At 39.6% G+C, this 21,368-nt stretch overlaps 1 long non-coding RNA gene and 1 pseudogene across 2 annotated transcripts in view; one reads left to right on the top strand and one right to left on the bottom strand.

Annotated features, from left to right (window-relative positions):
- Nucleotides 1-2,762: 2,762 nt before the first annotated feature.
- Nucleotides 2,763-6,557, bottom strand: LOC143715368 (uncharacterized). Its single transcript, XR_013195730.1, has 3 exons — nt 5,636-6,557; nt 4,705-5,126; nt 2,763-4,614 (listed from the first exon to the last, which is right to left on the bottom strand). It is a non-coding gene; the product is annotated as an uncharacterized LOC143715368 (long non-coding RNA).
- A 984-nt stretch (nt 6,558-7,541) lies between these two features.
- LOC143715723 (uncharacterized) overlaps nt 7,542-21,368 on the top strand; it is a 78,383-nt pseudogene continuing 64,556 nt past the window's right edge. Inside the window, exons 1-5 of the transcript XR_013195877.1 lie at nt 7,542-7,632; nt 9,132-9,223; nt 9,692-9,775; nt 10,203-10,640; nt 19,415-21,214. The product of XR_013195877.1 is annotated as an uncharacterized LOC143715723 (transcript). The remainder of the gene's footprint in view (nt 7,633-9,131; nt 9,224-9,691; nt 9,776-10,202; nt 10,641-19,414; nt 21,215-21,368) is intronic.

Raw genomic sequence — 21,368 nt, 5'->3', positions numbered from 1 at the left:
TTAGGGATGGCTCGATACCACAATTTTGGCTTCGGTACGATACCAGAACCTAATACCTCGGTATTGATACTAAATCGATACCACAGGTAAAAAAAATAAAAAAAATCTCAAAATTTAAGTGACACTGAAAAAACGCTGCTTGAAACTCTCCACGACCAAATGTGCAAAGAAATGGTATCAAAATGTAAATAAAATAAAAATAAAAAAATCAGTCAGGGAACATACAGTACGTTAAATTTTGATTTTGGAGAAACACCCCCCCCCCCCCCTAAAATTATACAATTGAAATAGGTTAATATCTATAATTATAGATTCACATAATAATAGAATAATGAAATGACATGTAAACCATTAGTTGTCATGCATCAACAGAGAATTATCAACATTTATTGCATTTATTCATCTTGGTTTGGTTACTGTTTGGGTTCATATTAGTTTAGTGCATTGCATAAAGTAATGTTAACATGCTCATGTATTAGTACATTTAATTTTTTAGGTCATTTAATTACTGATTGATATAGATTAATAAATGCTATAATACTGAGGTCAGGTTACCAAATGAATGTTGACAAATGTAGCTTAATTGTAATATTCATCTCTCTCTCTCTCTCTCTCTCTCTCTCTCTCTCTCTCTCTCTCTCTCTCTCTCTCTCTCTCTCTCTCTCTCTCTCTCTCTCTCCTTTCTCCTCTAGGGGTCGCCACAGCGGCACTAATATGCCATTCGTTTTACCATCGCTAATACTAAAATTAATATTATTAATTTTAATAATAATTTTAATAATAATAATAATTTTAATATGATTAAAATTTGTATTCTTTATTCATTCAAATTCAATTAATATATGTTTGTTTGAAAGTGCAAAAATTATGGGACCTAAACTTAATTGATTCTAGCGTGTCATGCAAGCAGATTTGAGCTTTCGTGTTTACCGTATCATATTGATAAGCTTTTATGTATGTGCGCTGTTCAGTGTTCAACAAAAGTCTAAATTAAATCAGTTGAATGATGGACTAACGGTCACTAACCTGTCGATCTCTGAACTCTTTGAACAAGTCAGGATGAGCAACGGATAAGTCAAGTGCTATAGGCAGATTTGATGTGTTGCCTCCCCGTTTGCAGAGTGGTGCATTGAGATCTGTTTCTTTACTTTTCTCATTACTTTTGTAGGCAAAGTAATGCCTTATTTCACTCATACTGCTCTCTCTATTTAATAATTTCGGGCGTGTAGAAATTCGAACGAGCTTCGTTTGATCCATCGTTTTCCACCGTTTGCCGGTTTCGCATGACCCGCGTCAGTTTAGGTAGCACACTGCCGCCTAGCGGTGAACTTCGAAACAACAGCGCATCAAATACCGAATTGAACAAAATTATGATATTGTACCGTTTGAAATATAACATATTCCGGTATTTTGGCAGTACCGGTATACCGCGCATCCCTAGCGTGTGTGCACATTTAAAATAAAAATATTATTTGCAAATATTTTAGATTGATTACTTAGACCTAGAACATCTTTTACCATTTTTATTTATACATTCCATTAAATAACTTTTAATCTTTTATTGTATCTTTTATGTAATTAGTCACCAATATGGGGTGTCTAGTCAGGACACGGAAGGCAGGGATATACCACTGAGCAATGTGACGTCGGTGTGACGTCTTTTCTATGTAAATTTTGGACGTCCAATTTCGGTCCACTGAAGGGTTTGTTTTGTAACGCCAGGCGACGTCTTTATTCTACGTCTTTTGCACGTCTAATGTTGACGTCCGTGGGACCAAATGTGGTCGTCTTTTCAATACAACTTCTATAACTGTAATCCCATGTTTCAAAAGGGTGGAGGACATGTTTTCTGTACCATGTATTTACATATTTGGCAGACACTTTTATCCACAGTGACTTACACATTTACATTCCAAACAGTTCTTGCTTTCCCTGGGAATTGAACCCATGATCTTGGCATTGCAAGCTCCAACGCTCTACTGTTTGAGCTACAGCATTACACCTTAGTATGCGCCTCCAGTTATCACCTGGTGCTGAGACGATCAAATGGAGTTTTTGGAAAATTATCTTAAATAATTACAAATAATCTGTATTCATATCTATTAATCATGTTGATAACAACAATGTTGATATTTGTAAATAAACAAATATTGCATATTAATCATGTAAATTTCCTGCACCTGTAATAGACGTCCAAATGAGGTCCAAAAAAATGACCCAGTTCAAAGGTCAAATGTTGAACGTCAACATGAACGTGGGATTCGTTGAATGATTTAATATATACTTTTGAAATACAGATGCACAGGGACTATTTCTTATGAACTTTACAGTGCAGGTGTGGTTCTAAATGAAAGGAAATAAACACTAATGTTAACTAACATAAACACAATTGAGGCTAATAACTCTCCCTAGTCACTTAAATAAACAGTGCTAAACATGTCCTGAAACGTGAACTACATTAAGAATGCCATTCAAGCACAACAGAGATAAAGGCTGTCACTGAATGTAAACTTTAACATAATTTGCTAATATTAACTTATCTATGTGATATTTTGTAACTTAGCCTACTTGTGGTCACTGACGCACACAAACACAATCTGAAGCTTAATTTATAAACTGAAACTCAACTGACAGCCGTTCTCTGCAAGCTAGCTCAGACCAAGAAGGAAGAGAAGTGCGTGCGATGTCACGCAAAAGTTAGGATGTTGCCCAGAGAAAACCAATAGGAGTCGGAATAAAAGAGATGCACGAGAGACGAGAGGTGGCGTATTTTCCCCGCGTTTAATAAAAGTACTTAAACTTCGCACTCGTCCGCATACATGGGGATCGAGTGAGTAAAAGTATACAAACAAACATCCAACTCTGGTCACAATATAAAAGGAAATAAAATAAAGAATACAAAGAGTCGGCAGAGCGGTTATCTCCTCTCCTCACTTGTCAAATACTAACGGACACTCTACGCACATGCGCAGTTCTCATTTGAACACAGATTGCCATAAAACACAAAGTGACCGTTACAGCGACCGCCGGACACCGCCCCCTTGCCTGGGCAGCCCCATCCCATCTCTTCTCTACCCATCCTTCACAATTCCCTGACACAACGAGGACACCAGATCCCCTTTTATTTTAACACTTTATTTCCCCATTTTTGGTCATTTTATGTTTATTTAATTTAATAAATGCCTCTCTGAGGCTTGACACCACTCCCACTGTGTCTGTCGTAAGCTCCTCCCGCCACACTACACTGTAAGAAAAGGTGCCTGGAGGAACCTTTTGGGGTTCTTCACTTTGCCACACCGGCGGAACCGTCTGTAGATCCTCTAGGAACCCTTTTAAAAGGGGCGGTTCTCTGAGGAACCACCCAGGTTTCCTGAGGAACTCCTATATTAGGCACTGTGTAGAACCGTTTTGGGTGCCTCCAGGAACCAATTTGTATTTATTCATTATTATTTAATGTTGTTACTATGGTTACCATTCATTTTTATACCATTCTATTATTATAATATACAAACTGAACCAAATACAAAATAAGAATTGTTTATTACATATTTTAGATCCATTTTAATACATACACTTCCATACACTTGGGAAAAGAAGCTAGTAATAGATGAATATCAATGAATAGAATACACAAACAAATAGTATAATACATAAGCAACATGAATAATAAACCGTGTATATACAATAGGCTATACAAGAAAAGACATCTCAACAAAATGCATGGAAACACATATGTTGCATGTAAAAAAAATATTAAAAAAGTGCATCTTTACTAAAGTTAAGTTGTGTTAAGCTTGTTAACTCTGATGTCACTGTTTCCAAATCCAAAAGCTCTATCAGATGCCAAAAACAAACATCAAACGGTGCTAATATACACTCATTGTGCTGTAAAATTCCTGAAAATTATCATCCTAACTTTTATCTCTATACCGAAATCTCAGATGGTTAGTTATTAAGCTATTTTGAATCGTAAAATATTGAAGTCTGTGATGCTGTGAGACTGGAGACTGTAATGAAAAGCCATAGGGCTTTTGAAAAGCTTAAATGTGTGACTTGAATCAACAGGACTCATAAATGGTTGTTGAGTATTCTCACTAGAAACAAGATAGATAGTTAAGGTGCAGTATAATTATCTGTTGTTCATTGAATTTTCACTGGTGAATTCCAGTCATTTCAATAAGAATCCACACAATCAGCAATTTTATGTGTGGTCAAAAATGTCACTATGGGACCAAGTTGGTCACTGGAATTGGCTGGATTAGACCAACAGAAAGCTGCTGGAAAGTGACTCCTGTGTGAGCTGTGCTTCATACATTACGTCGCTACACTGCTGACAATGGTCAATGGACTTTTTTGCCCGTGTAATTTCACGAATTTCACAAATGTGACCGCACCTTTACTCGCTGCAACATAAAATGCAATCAATAATAAAATCTTCACAAGGGACATGTGAGGTACTTCACGACTAAAAAAAAGTCAAAAAGGTGCAGCAGCTTAATTTTCCATTTGTTTTTCCTCTTTTCTGGTGGATGGTCCAGGCACTTCAATGATTTTCAGGTCTACAGGAGGATTTTTTATTCTTGTTCAAACTTGTATTTCAGCTTACAGAGGTCCCTGCAAAGAACCAAAATTACTATTAGCAAAGTTATTAAAGTGATAGTTGTGAACTTAAAATAATTTCCTTAGCCTTGTGACATTACTAACCTGTTTGACTTTCTGTCTGTGGACCCAAACGCAGATCTCGGGCATAATGATCCCAGTAATCATTCAATTTCACTGCATGAGACAAGCAGAACAAAATTGTGTAAATCATTAATGAAAACATTCTTATGTACACTTGTCTAGTTCAATTCAATGCAACAATTTATGTAAAAATGGTTAAATGTTCTGTTAAGCTCCAAAAATGTCCCAGAAAAGTTTTCTGAGTAACATGAATGAGATTTGAGAGCATCAAGGAATATTTTCAGAGAATAACTGATTAAAATACACAAGTACACTGTCAAACAAAACAAATTCACACAGAAGAGTTCATAGTAATAAAGTACTTGCATGTGGTGCAGGTAACTTACTGTAATTCAATGTTGCCTCTGAAATGTTCAGATGATTTTAGAAATGCAGTGGTTGTTCTGGGGAAACAAAAGAACAAAGCTTATTATATCCATTCACAACATAATATTTATTAGTCAGTAAAGGTCTTGAAAATGGTATTTTAAAGAATCAGGGTAAATTACCTGTAGTAAATAAACAAAAACAGACCAAACTAACGTTAACTATAGCTAGGCCTATCCACTTGTGTTATTCATAACAAAAGCCAATGACAGCAGGAATCAGCTATCAATTAGTTATATCAGCAATTTGAAGACACATTTGTACATAATACATTGAAGTGAATGACTAAAACAATCTAAGACAATAAGTCAATGATTTCCATTTGATCTTTAACGTTAGCTAGTTCATTAGATTAGTTAGCGTCGCGAGATTCGCGACTAAAAACCTTCATACCACATACTGTGCAATAAACGAGTGGTAAACACTGTAAAAACGATAAAGAAAAATAAAATAAAATTAGTTTGTATGTGTTTGAATATATAGTGAGTAGACTCTGTATTTATATTTCTTTGGCGAGTTTACAAACCTTGTAACGGAGAGCCGAACAAACAGCTGAAGCTTTGGTGAAAGGAGCCGTTACTTTCAAATCCGATGACGATCAGCTGAGCTGTGTTGCGCGCGAGCAGCGCGAGGTTCACTGATGACAGCAGAGGCAGTTTCGAGACAGAATAAAACTGTTCTCCTCCTGCTGCTTCTCCTCTTGCTTCTTGTTTTTCTTCTTCTCCACCTGCTTCTTCTTATTCTTCGTCTCCTCCTGCTTCTTCTTCTTCATATCATTATTATTATTAGGCTACTTACTATTTATGGTAGTTAAGATTTAAATTAATCAATAAAATAGGTCTATACTAAATAAATGTAAGTATACTGAATCAGAAGTATAAATTATGAAATATATTATTATTATTATTATTTTAAACTTAAGTAGCCTATAACAATAATAGGATAATAATCTTATTCTGGCCTCACAGAACCATTGGGTTCCTCCAGATGCTGGCTTTAACATAAGAGATCTTCCAGGAACCACTTAAATGTTAAAAGATCTTACAATAACCCTTTTATAGCATTCAAGTTCCTCTAGTTTCCCCCAAAGCACTTCGAGGTCTCATGGTAGTGAAAAGGTGACTCCAGAACCTCTGAACTGAATACAAAGTGCTTAAAGGATCCCATCAGTTCCAGCAAGAACCTCAAAGATTGTCAGTGATCCTCCAGGAACCCTACTATAGGAGAAAGAGCTTTGAGGCACTTAAATTACATTTTTAAGTTCGTTGAGTATCCAACAGGATATTTGAGGCACCTTTAGTTTTTACAGTGTAGTAAACTATCAGTATACCTTTAAGCCTGGTTTCACAGACAGGGCTTAGATTAAACCATAAGGCCTTAGTTTTATTAGGGCTTTTAAGTAGCTTATTAAAACATGCCTTAGCAAAAAAACATTACTGATGTGCATCTTGAGACAAAACAATGGCACTAACAAATTTTAAGATATCAGTGCAAGTTGCTTTCCGTGAAAACAGTTTAAAAATAAATTTTGGTCTGGGACTATGTTTAAGCCTGTCTGTGAAACTGGGGGTTAATGTATATTTTTATGCACTACAAAATGGGCCAATTTACTCCCAAGTAGTATTGAAATATATTACAGTAGTATACTAGTAGTACAGGGAACTTGAACTTATGTATAGGCCTAAATGAACTTGAAGTATAGCCTACTTATTTTTGTAAGGGCAAAGAGTGTACACACAGTAAATTCAGCAATATTTAAATTTACTTTGTATACATAGGCTACTGCATTTACTGCCATTTACACAACAGAATGCCCTGCAAAAACACTGTATCTGCCAAGAACATTAATATAATACATACAAACAGCATTAATACATTAAATACATGTATGCAGATCTTTACAAGTAAAAATATATAATTAAAAACAGACTGTATTGTTAATCAAGAATTACTTTTAAATGTTATGTGTCACATTGAACGTTTCTCACTTGAGTCTGTAAAAAAACACTTAAAACTTTATTTGAAACAACGCCCTCATCTGGCTATAACAAGTCATTAATACTACTGTAATTTGAACACATAATTGAACAGTTCATCCGACATCAAAACAAGCCAATAAAAATATACACAAATATTAAAATTCAATGTAAGGATTATAGTAAGGAATATTTTAATAATTGCACTAGTTTAGCCTATATGGATCGGCACTGTGGTGGAGCTACGTAAGTTTTGTAATGTGAATAATTCCAAACATAAATGTGATACAAGCTCTTAGAAATAATCAAAACAACGTTTAGATATTAATTTTTCTTAGTTATTTAGTTTAGTTATTTCCCTATGGCAAACAAGGACAGTCAGATTTCTTTGTGAAGGCACCCCTTTGCAATGGTTTATTCCACTGTTGTTATGATTTGGCCACAGTCCAAATCGAAAGTGAAAGTTATCTTTATTGGGACTCGGCGCCATTTTGTAGCCTACGAAAAAAGATCTGCGTCATATTATCAATAAAGAATAAAGACAAGAGTAAGTACCAATCACTTCATTAGTCACAAAATCATTCTTGAAGGGTTAGTACGTATTTTGGAACTACCTACTGGTAAACTGGGGTGATTCTTCACCGTACAAAATCGAGCTCGGTTACATTACAGCCCTTGGTCGACGGCGAACGAGGCCTAGACCTCTTATCGAATCATACTGCACGTAATCTTAATCATTGTCCATTTTAGCTTTGGGTTTTTACATACTTACGTGTTTGTGTAGAGTGGGTTAGCCTATATATAGGCCTACCTTCTATTTTTATTTTTAAGCTTTTTTTATTCAAAGGCCGCAAAAAGTAAAACTACATAGGGGCCTACTATTTTCAGTTGTTTATTTCTGCATTTGCTGTAAGATTATTTTTGTAATGGTTATATGATTTTCGCAATGCCTTTTTCCTATATTTCAAGCTGTTAAGTTTACCTCAAAATTATTATCATAGACTTAACGTTATACCAAAGTTTCACACCATCAATTCAACTAGCAGAATAGCTACATTAACAACAAGAACTACAACCGTTTTTTTCTATGCCACCACCTCAGCAGGTAATGTAGGCTACTGTTAAACATTGCATTTTTAATCACTAAACCACTTTTATTCTTCATCAGTATACTGTGATTTTCTGCTTGTTTAGTTGCTCACCACGATTAAATCCTCAAATGATAAAATTATTTAAGTTAAAAATTAAATTAATATTTTACTTACATACAATTGAAAATAATCATGGTAGCAAAGTAATTATAGTCAGAAACTCATTAATACTTTCTAATGGCTAACAGTCTTCATTCCCACAGCTGCAGTTATTTATAAATGAGGGTGAGGCTGTTTCAAAAGGGACTTGCATAACACCCGCCCCAAATTTGGTCATACCAAGTCGATTCAAGTAACAGGGTGAACACAAAACAACTAACTTATGGTTATGGTTGATTATTTGGAAAATATGAAAAATAAGGTACTGTACCAGGAACAGGAATTGGTGGACAGCTGGTGTTGTTACAATTACAATTAATAAGTAACTTTAACATGGCTAATTCAGTATTTTTTTTACTTTATGACTTCAGTTCATATACGATTTTTCAAATATTAGGATTTATGTCATCCTGTGTCCCTACACAAGTTAGGCTAGACGTTAAGAAATTAAGATTTTGAAAACCCCTTCCATCTACAGTACAGTCCTTCCATATGCAGTTTACAGTGCTTGTTTTTTTATTATTATAAGCAATTAGTTAGATGTATTTCTCAGTACTAGTAGATATTTTCAAACTCTTCAGACTGTCAGCACAACAGCAGAGTCTTAGGGTTAATCTGTGGATCAATTGGTCATTGCTTTGATATAAAACAAATGCTTTCGTTGACCATATTTTTCAGATTTTACACGTTTACATTAACACTTTCAAAATTCCATAATATTTACAAAAAGAGAAATACTCAACTAATTGTCTAAAATAACACTGATTATTATTATTGTGACTCTGTGTTGGTTTAGTTTTGTAAGTCAGTGTTTTGGTGAAGGTGGAAGATCCACCTATCCTGCTCCAATATGGATGAAACTCAGATATACAGTGATGAAGAAACCAGGTACTCTTATTAAAGAATTTAATAGTAAACATTGATACATCAGTAAAATGGCACAGTGAAGTTAAGTATAAAGATATTCTGTTTTTTTATTATAGTATAATTGTATAGTTTTATAATCTCTTCAGGAACAAAGACTTGTAAAATGTTATAATGTTATGCTGCAACTGTATGCTATATGCAGAATAATTAACTCTGGAACATTAAGTTATTGAAAAAGATGTTAATGTGGACATAATGAGAAGCAAGTGGTCCTTTTCATTATTCCATATTTATATAATAGTGAAAATTGATATTTACAGTAAATGTTTATGTTTATAGGTATGTGTGTTTTAAATCTAAAATGAACAAACATGAATTAAAACTGTGACATCTTGGTTCATATCTGGGAACAGCTAGTGCTGATGGTGGAGAACAGGTGAACTGGTGTCCATTATAATGACCTTCACTCTTCTGTTATTCTATTCACAGACGATCATCAAGATTATCAGATTCAGAAATAGCTGAGATCATCTTTGACTTGTCTCTGTCTTTCCATCACGGAAATATCCACAGGTACAGATATAATAACAGCAGAACTTATAATGTAATGTAATGTACAGTATGTTTTTTGCCTGCAATTGGAAAATCTTGTCATTTATATTAGTTTGCTATCTCCATATTAAATATAGATTGGAAGGCATATCTTCACACAAATAAATGTTTAAATGTCTCTTGGAAGTGGAAGTGTATGTTTATTCATTCGTTTTGCTAATGTGCTATAAGTGTCTGATTTAGTGACATTTTTGTGTCTCTGTATGTTTGGGCCCTAAATAAATAATTAAATGAGTGTTTACAGATTTAAGTGGTTCTTACTAGAGGTCAGTTTAATGGTTGAGGGGATTTCTGTCACAGGTTGTTGTATATAATGTGTTTATTTAAATTAAATAATTTAGAGGTGAGCCAAATGTTACAGTTTAAATGTTAGACTCCTCTCTTACAGTTCAGTCCAGCAGGAATCATCAGACTCACCAGAGCCCAGCTGTGTGTCTATGAAGAGTGACTGGTCTATGGATCCTCCACCACGTATAAATGCTGAAATGAAATCATCAGACTCACCAGAGCCCAGCTGTGTGTCTATGAAGAGTGACTGGTCTATGGATCCTCCACCACGTATAAATGCTGAAATGAAATCATCAGACTCACCAGAGCCCAGCTGTGTGTCTATGAAGAGTGACTGGTCTATGGATCCTCCACCACGTATAAATGCTGAAAAGAAATCATCAGACTCACCAGAGCCCAGCTGTGTGTCTATGAAGAGTGGCTGGTCTATGGATCCTCCACCACGTATAAATGCTGAAAAGAAATCATCAGACTCACCAGAGCCCAGCTGGTCTATGGATCCACCACCACCATCACATCATATATCATCTCAACTCTGGTACAATATTTCTGCATACATATGGTATCAGTAGGCTATTATTTGCAAACACTAAGTACAAGCTGCAAAAATTCACTGATGCTCAAGAAGACAAACACAAATAGCCCATTAAGAGCTGGGGATGTAAACTTTTGAAAAGATTTTTTTGAATTTTTCTTATTTTGTTTAAATGTGCCCAGATGATTTACATAAATAGTAATATAGAATATTTCCCAGAAAAGAAAAACAGAAATATATAACAATTTAGCCCGGTCATTGTGTTCCAAAAGTTTTAATTTCTTACTGCTTTGTGTTGGCTTCTTAAGCATCAGTGACTGTTTGCATATTTTGTAAGAGTTGTGTATGAGTCCCTCAATTGTCCTTAGTTTGAAAAGATGGATCTCAAAATCATTGTCTTTGTTGGAAGAACTCAAATGTGCAGAAGATGCTGGAAAACTAAAGAGTTTGCAGGACCTCAAATATTTTTCTGAAGAACAGTTGTCAGTTAAACTGCTGAGGACATACAAGGGACTAAAAAAACTATCACAAAACTAAAAGACAGCTGTGGATCACCCAAGTAATGACACACAGTATAAAAGGGGTCCTATTATGCTTTTTCACTTTTTCAACTTTAGTTAGTATAATGTTGCTGATCGAGCATAAAAAAAAAAGATCTGCTAGGTTACAAAGCTCAAAAGTCCACTCCAAAGGAAGATATTTGATTGTTAAAACTTCACAATAAGGTTCATTAGTTAACGTATTAACTAACATGAACTAACAATGAGCAATACATTTGTTACTGTATTAGTTAATCTTTGTAAGTTAATAAAAATACAGCTATTCATTGTTTGTTCATGTTAATAATGTATTAGTAAATGTTGAAATTAACACTGACTAAGGTTAATAAATGCTGATGAAGTATTGTTTATTCTTAGTTCATGTTAACTAAAGTAGTTAACTAATATTAACTAATGAACCTTATTGTAAAGTGTTACCATTTTATTTAACAGAATTATAACATTTTATAACATATTTTAACATTATAACCTCAGAGTTTGTCTGAGAGCAAGAGAGCAGATTCCAGAAGAGAGTACAATGCAGGCTATGCGCACAAAAGCTTTTCCTGAAAAAACGTAGCAATTCCCATTTTGTCGGGACAATCTGTTGTTTATGGATCACTAATGTAAGTATGTCTTATAATTTGTAGTTGTGTTTTCTATTAACAGTTCCAATTAAAAGCTTTATGTAGTTGCTATAATAGCTATGATGTAAACAAAGGGAAAAGCTTTGCCTCCGCTAACCTGCTAACTAACATTACAGTATGGATGTAGTGTTTTTACTTTAGCTTTTGTAAGCTATCACTTTTGTAAAACTGTTCACCACCCCTTTATGAAATTATCCATGATTTTGTGATTGATTACTGTTTGTGTTACCATAGTTTTCCAACAAGTATGATTAAATGATAACATCGTATTTACAATCAATAACACACACACAAAAAAAACAAAAAAACAATCTGAAACGTCCTGTGAAATCTGAGCTTGCAAAGTCCATACATGAAATCTGTTCACCACAATCCTCTTGTTCATTCAGAGTCTGAGGTTTGAGATGCCATTGTTAATATATACAAATGAGTAGAGTTTGCGGTTATGAAGGGGCGTGAACACCAAGCAGTGCCAATCACAACACACTGGGCCAGCTAACCAATCATAGCCCATTTCATATTTCGGAAGGAGGGGCTACATCAAAAAAGGTCCGTTCGAGAGAAATTGGGTGTTTCTCAATATCCCTCCTCATTTCCTCGCTCCTCCGTCCTCCATCCTATGACCTGGAAACCGATCGAGCTCAGCCATCTTGAAGGACTCATCTCAATTCTCTAATTGCACTGCGAGGAGTCGAGGATCGAGGAGTGAGGAGCTTCCTGAGGAGTCATAAGCAAGGATACACAGGTGTATCCTATGCGGAAGAGTTTTAGACTAAACGTGACGCATGTATACATCAAGCCCCCCCCCCCCCCCCACCCCTTCTCTTCGGTAATAATAGTTTTAATTTATACTTTTAAGTTTATATAAAGCACATATCTCTACAGGGTATCTTGCTTTATTACTAATTATGAATTTCTTAAATAACCAAACTAATACAACATAAGGGCAGATCCTTTGAGCGCTGCTGATTATGCTGTGAAGTGACGCGTGATCAAGTATTCAAATGTATAAAGAAAAAGCTTTCATTCGATTCCTCTGTCCTCATTTTCTTTCCTTGGGTCCTTCTCTCGCATCCTACAGGGGGTGGAGCTGAGATGCGAGGAAAGGAAACGAGGATGCACAAATAAGAATTGAGTAGCACCCAGAGTGTCACAATTATGCAAGAGATAGGAACCAGAGGCAAATGAGCAGACAAGGGTTTTTTTATTAACAAGACTGAAGACTTGAGACAGCAGGGAAAGTGAAATGTGTGAATCACAGTTCAAACAGCAGAGTAGAGCAGACGACAAGACAACAGGCAGGATGGGTGACCACTGAGACCGTCAGTAAGATGGTGATGACCTGAGTGCAATAGAGGCAGCTCCAAAGGAAGGACCAGGCAGGAACACACGCTATGAGTAACTCATAGCTTGATGTAGATCACAGATGTAGCACCAGTCTTGCTGCCAGGTAGAAGCTCACAGAACCAAGAGGGTCTGTAACCTAAACAAGGGTTAGATAGTTGCACCAGTCAGGTAGTTAAGAGTCAGTGGCCAGGGAACACAGGATATAGGGCAGAAACACACAAAACAGACAAGAATAACAACAAGTTATGTTGTTAATGCCTAGAGAAACAAAATGTAAAGAAATAAAAAATAACTAAAGCAAACACAATGAAAATAAAGAGTAAAAAAATTAAGATCCTAAAAAACAAGGAATTCTAAAAGAAAAGCAAGACCTCCACTTACCAGGGAAAATAAGAACTGAAGAAAATAACCAAAAATAAAATTCTGAAACAAAAGAGAACACAAACTATGTTATAATGCACAAGAGCTAAAGCGAAGCAAAACAGGACTAGAGAAAAATAAAATAACAACAAGGATACTCTGATACTAGAAATAATATAAAAAAATAAAACCTAGAGCAAGCCCTGAAATAACTTTAAGAGCACAAACCGGAAAACACCACAAAGTAAACACACAACTAACCAGCATAGACATGAGGGAAAGAGGCACAATATAAAGGGAAAATCAAAAACAAAATCAAGAGTTAGTAAAAAAACATAATAGGAGCCCTTTAAAAATCGAGCATATGTAAAGGGCGGCACTAAATGTTTATGATCTTTCCCATTTTTATTTATTATTAACATTTTGCAGATTTGTTAGACTGAGTGGAACAGATGGTAGAGCACTTGACATGTATCTGAGCTATTGGCACATGGGGACCCAGGTTAGATTCCAGCCTGGGTCATGTCCCAATTTCCATCCTCTTTCTCTCTTTCTATGCATTCCTGTCACTCTACATGACATCATACTATAAGGAAAAAAATGCAAAGAGAAAAAAGTATATTTTAACATTTTGTAAATTCTGCAAGGTGTATATCCATACATCAGTGCAACTTGCAAACAACATACAATAATGGCAACAATAACAAAACAATACAAGAGTAGCATGTGTACAGAATATACTAGAAAGGATATAAACTGATCCAATTCTTACTACATTTTTATTGCTTAGTATTTTAAAGCACAAGGCTGTAAATTCTTGTAAATTATTTCTTAGTCATTTAATCCTCACCTGATGTTTTACCATAAATTTTGTATTGGTAAAGCATCTCCCTACATCAGCAGAAACTAGGGCTGGGCGATATGGCAAAAAAAAATTATCACAATAATTTTTTTATATTAGTCGATATCGATAATTATCACCATAAATGTCAAATCTTTATTTCTTTCAAATTTAAAGGCAGATTTTTGCTCCTAAGTGAAAGTTGTAGAAACCAGAGCGTTAATTGTGGTTTTAAACTACTCTTTATTGTCAGAACATATGACAAACACTTGCCAAACAGGTGAACATTTCACAAATCTGAGGTAGAACATTCAAACATTTGTCATTTTTCCTTAAAATAAATATCTGAATAGAAAAATATATTTATTAGTTTCTGCATGTGCTAATGGGGGATATTGTTTAGTGTAAAGTGACTTTGATGGCACATAGCCTATCTTCAGCACACTTTGCAGTGCAGGCTGCAATATTAATATTACATGTTTTGTCTCAAAACGCATATTTGACAGTGACTTGACAGTAAATCTGCAGCGTAACTCAAGCTAATACTACTATGTTAAATTTCTGTTAATTAAAAATATATTCTGACTGTTTGAGTTTTATTAAAATTAACCATTGGTCATCCAGTATCATGCATTTAGATCATAACCACAGATAAAACCAGGCATAGCCTATAGCACCTCACTATCATGGCAAAATGTAACTTTATGGTTTCTATGGTATTTATGAAAAACAGTAGCCTAAATAAATGGTAAATGGACTGCATTTATATAGCGCTTTAACAGACCCAATGGCCACCAAAGCGCTTTACATATTGCCTCACATTCACCCATTCACGCACTCATTCATACACCGACGGCGGTGTCAGCCATGCAAGGCGCCATCCAGCTCGTCGGGAGCTCGCTAATAATGCTCGTCGGGAGCAGCTCGTGTGATGTGATTGTAGTGTTGGTTCAGTGGGGGTGTGATGGAAGAAGACAAGGGTCGGCGTAACTGGGACTCGTACACGATTTTATTAGCAACAATATTGAACAGGAAATGTGCGCGGGGTGCGCCTTCACCATAGAACACTCTATAGCAACGTTCAAATACTCTTTCCACTCAATAATTCACTCAGTCCATTAGTCCTCAGTCCTTTGTCGTGCACGAGCTCCCAGTCCTTCTCTCTCTCCGTTCTCTCACTCCAGCCGGCTTTTATGCGGTCTCCCCACGCCAATTACTACAATCAGAAACAGGTGATCGTTATTTTGCACTTGACCTACTTACCAACCGCTCGGCTCCGCCCTCTCTCTCCGCTACAGACTCCGCTAAACCACGCCCCCCTCGCCACATACCCCCACCGCCCGACTCAGGCCGGGGAGCCATCCGGCCTGCAGCCTCCCCCCCCCCCTCTCCTCCTGGAGAGGAAGTCAGCCACAGCCATCTGTGCACCCGGCCTGTGGACCACCTGGAATTTGAAAGGTTGTAAAGCCAGATACCAACGGGTGATCCGCGCGTTGGTATCCTTCATGCGATGGAGCCATTGCAGGGGAGCATGGTCCGAACAGAGGGTGAACTCCCGCCCCAAGAGATAATAGCGGAGGGTGAGGATGGCCCACCTGATGGCGAGACATTCTTTTTCAATGGTGCTGTACTTAGTCTCTCTCTTAGAGAGCTTACGACTAATGTACAGCACCGGCCGCTCCTCACCCTCTATCTCCTGGGACAGGACAGCGCCCAACCCCCTGTCCGAGGCGTCAGTCTGTAGGGTAAAAGGGAGAGAAAGCCTTTATCTGATTCCGCCTCGTTCCACTTTTTAAGTAGATTGAGGTGGTAAATTTGATGTGCCCCTTCCCTATCTGTTCGGACAACCTCATAGTCGAGATCTCCAACTCGCCGTGTGACCTCAAAGGGTCCTTGCCACTTTGCGAGTAATTTTGAACTGGACGTGGGGAGCAATACAAGTACTTTATCTCCCGGTACAAATTCACGTAGTCTAGCCCCCCTGTTGTCCAGCCGACTTTGCTTGTCCTGGGCCTGTAACAAATTCTCCATAGAGAGCCGCCCCAAAGTGTGGAGTTTTGTTCTCAGGTCCATGACATATTGAATTTCATTTTTGCTATTCGAAGGTCCGTCCTCCCAAGTTTCTCTAAGCACGTCCAGCACCCCGCGGGGCTGACGCCCATAGAGAAGCTCGAAGGGGGAAAACCCCGTGGAGGCTTGGGGGACCTCGCGTACAGCGAACAAGAGGGGTTCTAGCCACTTATCCCAATTTTTGGCGTCTTCCCGCACGAACTTACGAATCATGGATTTCAATGTGCGATTAAATCGTTCCACCAGTCCGTCCGTTTGTGGGTGATAGACGCTGCTGCGAATCGATTTAATGCCCAACAATTCGTAAAGTTCATGAATAGTACGTGACATAAACGCCGTGCCCTGGTCGGTGAGAATCTCTTTCGGGATTCCCACCCGGGAGATTAATTGAAACAGTGCGCTCGCCACGCTCTTTGCGGAAATACTGCGAAGCGGCACTGCTTCTGGGTATCGTGTTGCATAATCCACTAGGACTAATGCAAAACGATGCCCCCGTGCAGATCGTTCTAATGGCCCGATGAGGTCCATGCCAATTCTTTCGACGGGGACCTCTATTAAAGGAAGGGGGCACAATGGTGCTTTTGGGGTGGCCGGTGGATTCACCAACTGACATTCACGACAAGACGCGCACCACTTGCGCACGTTCTCGTGAATCCCCGGCCAAAAAAAACGGGTCATTAGACGATTCAGTGTAGCTGCCTGCCCTAAATGCCCAGCCATCGGATTGCAGTGAGCCGCCTGGAAAAGTATTTCCCGGCGGCTCTTTGGTACTAACAACTGAGTTGTATCTTGCTTTGATTGGGCGTCCTGGGTCACCCGATACAACTTATCTTTTATGATCGCGAAATAAGGATATGAAAGTGGTCGATCTGGGTGGAGAGGCTGTCCGTCGATTGTACGGACTTGATCAAACGCATTTTTGAGCGTCTCGTCTCGGGACTGTTCCAAAGGAAAGTCATCACGCTCAGAGAGTGACATTCTCTCAACAGCGTTCCGTTCCTCTGGTACAGGCGCCGATTGCCCCGGCACAGCCTCTCCAACCTGAGCGACCGCTCTCTTCCCCCGCTTCCTTTTCCCCCCAGAAACACCCGCACACAAATGTGCCAATAACACTTTAAACCCCGGCCAATTAGTCCCCAAAATTAGCGGGTGTCGGAGGTGCGGGCTAACGGCCACCTCCACACTATGCTTTTGGCCCCGGAATTGAATAGTGACTGGCATTAACGGGTAATCCACCACCTCCCCGTGCACACACCGAACCTTAACCATGCGGCTCCTATCCAATGCCTCTGGTTGAATCAGGCTTTGATGGATAGAGGTTTCGTTACAGCCTGAATCCACCAAGGCCTGATAAGTACCCCCCTTTATACTCACTGGTATCTGGTACAGTCCAGCTTGATCGGGGGCAGCCTGCGGTGTGTCGGGGACCCTGACCAGTGTCCCCACCTCCATCACTGGACACTGATCAACCAAGTGTCCAGGGTCCCCGCAACGCCAACAGGCCGGCCCAGACCTCCCCGCCGCCCCAATGGCGGGAAGTGGGTCAAGGCGTTGGCGTGGGGAGAGGGCATACGACCGGGGTGGAGCGATGCTTGGGCCAGAGGATGTCCCCTTAAACGGTGGCCGGGTACCGGGAACAGGCTCCGCAGACGGTCCTGCCCTCCAACGTGGCGCCGGCCTGGGTGGAAGGTTCCTGGACCTGGGAACAGGGACAGGAGGAGAAGGAGAGAGAGAAGAGGGAAGAGAGGGAGAGAGAGAGAGAGAGAAGCTGCTGGAAGGGGTTCGCCGACCCCTGGGCACGCCACCATCTGGTCCTCCGCCAACTGGATGGCCTGGGCCAGCGACGCCGGGCGGTGGCACTGGACCCACTGCGCGGTCCTCCGAGGGAGCCGCGCCACGAACTGCTCCAGTACCACTTGGTCTATGACTTCCTCGACGTCGCGTCCGTCGGCCATCAGCCACTTGCGGCACGCGTCCCGGAGCTGCTGCGCAAACACGAAGGGCCGGCCAGACTCACCGAGCTCCAGGGATCGAAAACGCTGTCGGCTCTGCTCCGGGGTCCGGCCGACCCGCTGCAGGATGGCGCGCTTGAGGTCTTGGTAAACCAGGAGGTTCCGGACTGGCGGTTGTTATGCGGCGATCTGTGCTTCCCCGGACAGCAACGGGATCAACCGCATTGGCCAGTCCGCGGGCGGCCAGCCCCAGGCCTCGGCCGACCTCTCGAAGAGGTCCAGGAACGCCTCTGGGTCGTCCTGTGGACCCATTTTGTTGAGAGGCATTGGCGGGGCCGAGGCCGTTGCTGGTGATAGTGGGGCGGCCCGAACCTCCCGGTCCATCCAGCTCCGGCAGATGACATCCGCAAGTGGGGTTGGGGACTGTCTGGCGGCGGCTTCTTCTTCCATCCCGGAATTTCGGCACCAGTGTAGTGTTGGTTCAGTGGGGGTGTGATGGAAGAAGACAAGGGTCGGCGTAACTGGGACTCGTACACGATTTTATTAGCAACAGTATTGAAAAGGAAATGTGCGCGGGGTGCGCCTTCACCATAGAACACTCTATAGCAACGTTCAAATACTCTTTCCACTCAATAATTCACTCAGTCCATTAGTCCTCAGTCCTTTGTCGTGCACGGGCTCCCAGTCCTTCTCTCTCTCCGTTCTCTCACTCCAGCCGGCTTTTATGCGGTCTCCCCACGCCAATTACTACAATCAGAAACAGGTGATCGTTATTTTGCACTTGACCTACTTACCAACCGCTCGGCTCCGCCCTCTCTCTCCGCTACAGACTCCGCTAAACCACGCCCCCCTCGCCACAGTGATGTCTGTTGATTTAGAAATTCTTGAGCCAATTAGGCTCTACAATACAATATGAATGTTGCACACAATTATGTAAAGTTGCTCTATTATTGAATTGTTTCAAATTTGCATTTATTTTTTGTCGACTGAAATGTAATAATGTGTTATTTTAATTCTACAGTCGTAAATCTAAACTTAAAACAAGTCTGAGGAAGAGGTTTAAGTGTCTGTATGAGGGAACAGCACAGCAGGGAAGACCAACACTCCTGAATGAGATCTACACAGAGCTCTACATCACAGAGACTGAGAGTGGAGAGATCAATACTGAACATGAGGTGAGACAGATTGAGATACAATCCAGGAGAGCAGCAACAGAGGACACACCGATCAAATGCAATGACATTTTTAGACCTTTACCTGGACAAGACAAACCCATCAGAACTGTGCTGACAAAGGGAGTCGCTGGCATTGGAAAAACAGTCTCTGTGCAGAAGTTCATCCTGGACTGGGCTGAAGAGAAAGAGAATCAGGACCTCCAGCTCATATTTCCACTTCCTTTCAGAGATATCAATCTGATGAAGGACAAAACACTCAGTCTTTCAGAGCTTCTTCATGTATTTTTCCCTGCAACAAAAGAAATGGAAATATCCAGTGACAAATATAAAGTGTTGTTCATCTTTGATGGTCTGGATGAGTGTCGTCTGTCTCTGGATTTTCAGAGCGATGTGAGGTTGTGTGATGTAAGTGAATCAGCCTCAGTGGACGTGCTGTTGACGAACCTCATTACGGGGAATCTGCTTCCCTCTGCTCTCATCTGGATCACCTCCAGACCAGCAGCAGCCGATCTCGTCCCGTCTGAGTGTGTCCATCAAGTGACAGAGGTACGAGGCTTCAATGATCCACAGAAGGAGGAATACTTCAGGAAGAGAATCAGTGATCAGAGTCTGGCCAATGCAATCATCACACACCTGAAGACATCAAGGAGCCTCTACATCATGTGCCACATCCCAGTGTTCTGCTGGATCTCAGCCACTGTTCTGGAGAAGATGCTGAGCGAAGCAGAGACTGGAGAGATTCCCAAGACTCTCACTCAGATGTACACACACTTCCTGATCTTTCAGACCAACATCAAAGATGAGAAGGACTATGAGAAGAACATGACAGATGAAGACCTGATCCTCAAACTAGGGAAACTTGCATACGAGCAACTGCAAAGAGGTAATTTGATCTTCTATGAGGAAGACCTGAGAGAGTGTGGCATTGATGTGACAGAAGCATCAGTGTACTCAGGATTGTGCACTCAGATCTTCATAGAGGAGTCTGGCTGGTATCAGGGGAAAGTCTTCTGCTTTGTTCATCTGAGTGTTCAGGAACATCTAGCGGCTCTATATGTGCATCTCTACTATACAAACAACAACATAAATGTGTTTGACCCAATCACCAAACAGAGTTTGCAGTCTAAAGTCAAGGACTTGTTTCAGCTCAATTCACCAGAAGAACATGTTTCATTATCTGAGCTGCATCAGAGAGCTGTGGATGAGGCTCTACAGAGTAAAAATGGACATCTGGATCTTTTCCTGCGGTTTCTTCTGGGTCTGTCAGTAAAGTCCCATCAGATTCTCCTACAAAGACTAATGAAACAGACAAGAAGCAGATCTGACAGCAATGAGAAAACAGTTGATTACATTAAGGAGAAGATCAGGACTATTGACTCACCAGAGAAATCCATCAATCTGTTCCACTGTCTGAATGAACTGGGTGATCATTCATCAGTGGAGGAAATACAACAGTATCTGAAATCTAGAACAATAAAAGAAGTCAAACTCTCTTCATCTCAGTGGTCAGCTGTAGTATTTGTGTTGTTGACATCAGAGAAGAAGATGGATGAGTTTAGGCTGAATGAATTTGTTGGAGCAGAAACCAAAGCTGACCACGTTCTTAAGAAGCTACTGCCTGTGATTACCCAGTCCAGAACAGCTGAGTAAGTATCACTAAGAACAATAACTAGACTGTTAAGGATTAAAAGAAAAACAAGCAGGATATCTCATAAATCTTCAGTCTTCTGTTATTTATAATTTATTTTAGCTGTCTATCATTTTTCTAAATCTTAAATCTAAACCTAAATCTTATTTGTA

The sequence above is a fragment of the Siphateles boraxobius genome, unplaced genomic scaffold (assembly GCF_051911475.1).
Source record: "Siphateles boraxobius isolate OS27281-9 unplaced genomic scaffold, OSU_SipBor_1 6, whole genome shotgun sequence".
NCBI lineage: Eukaryota > Metazoa > Chordata > Actinopteri > Cypriniformes > Leuciscidae > Siphateles > Siphateles boraxobius.
This window is presented reverse-complemented; position numbering and strand designations above follow the sequence as displayed.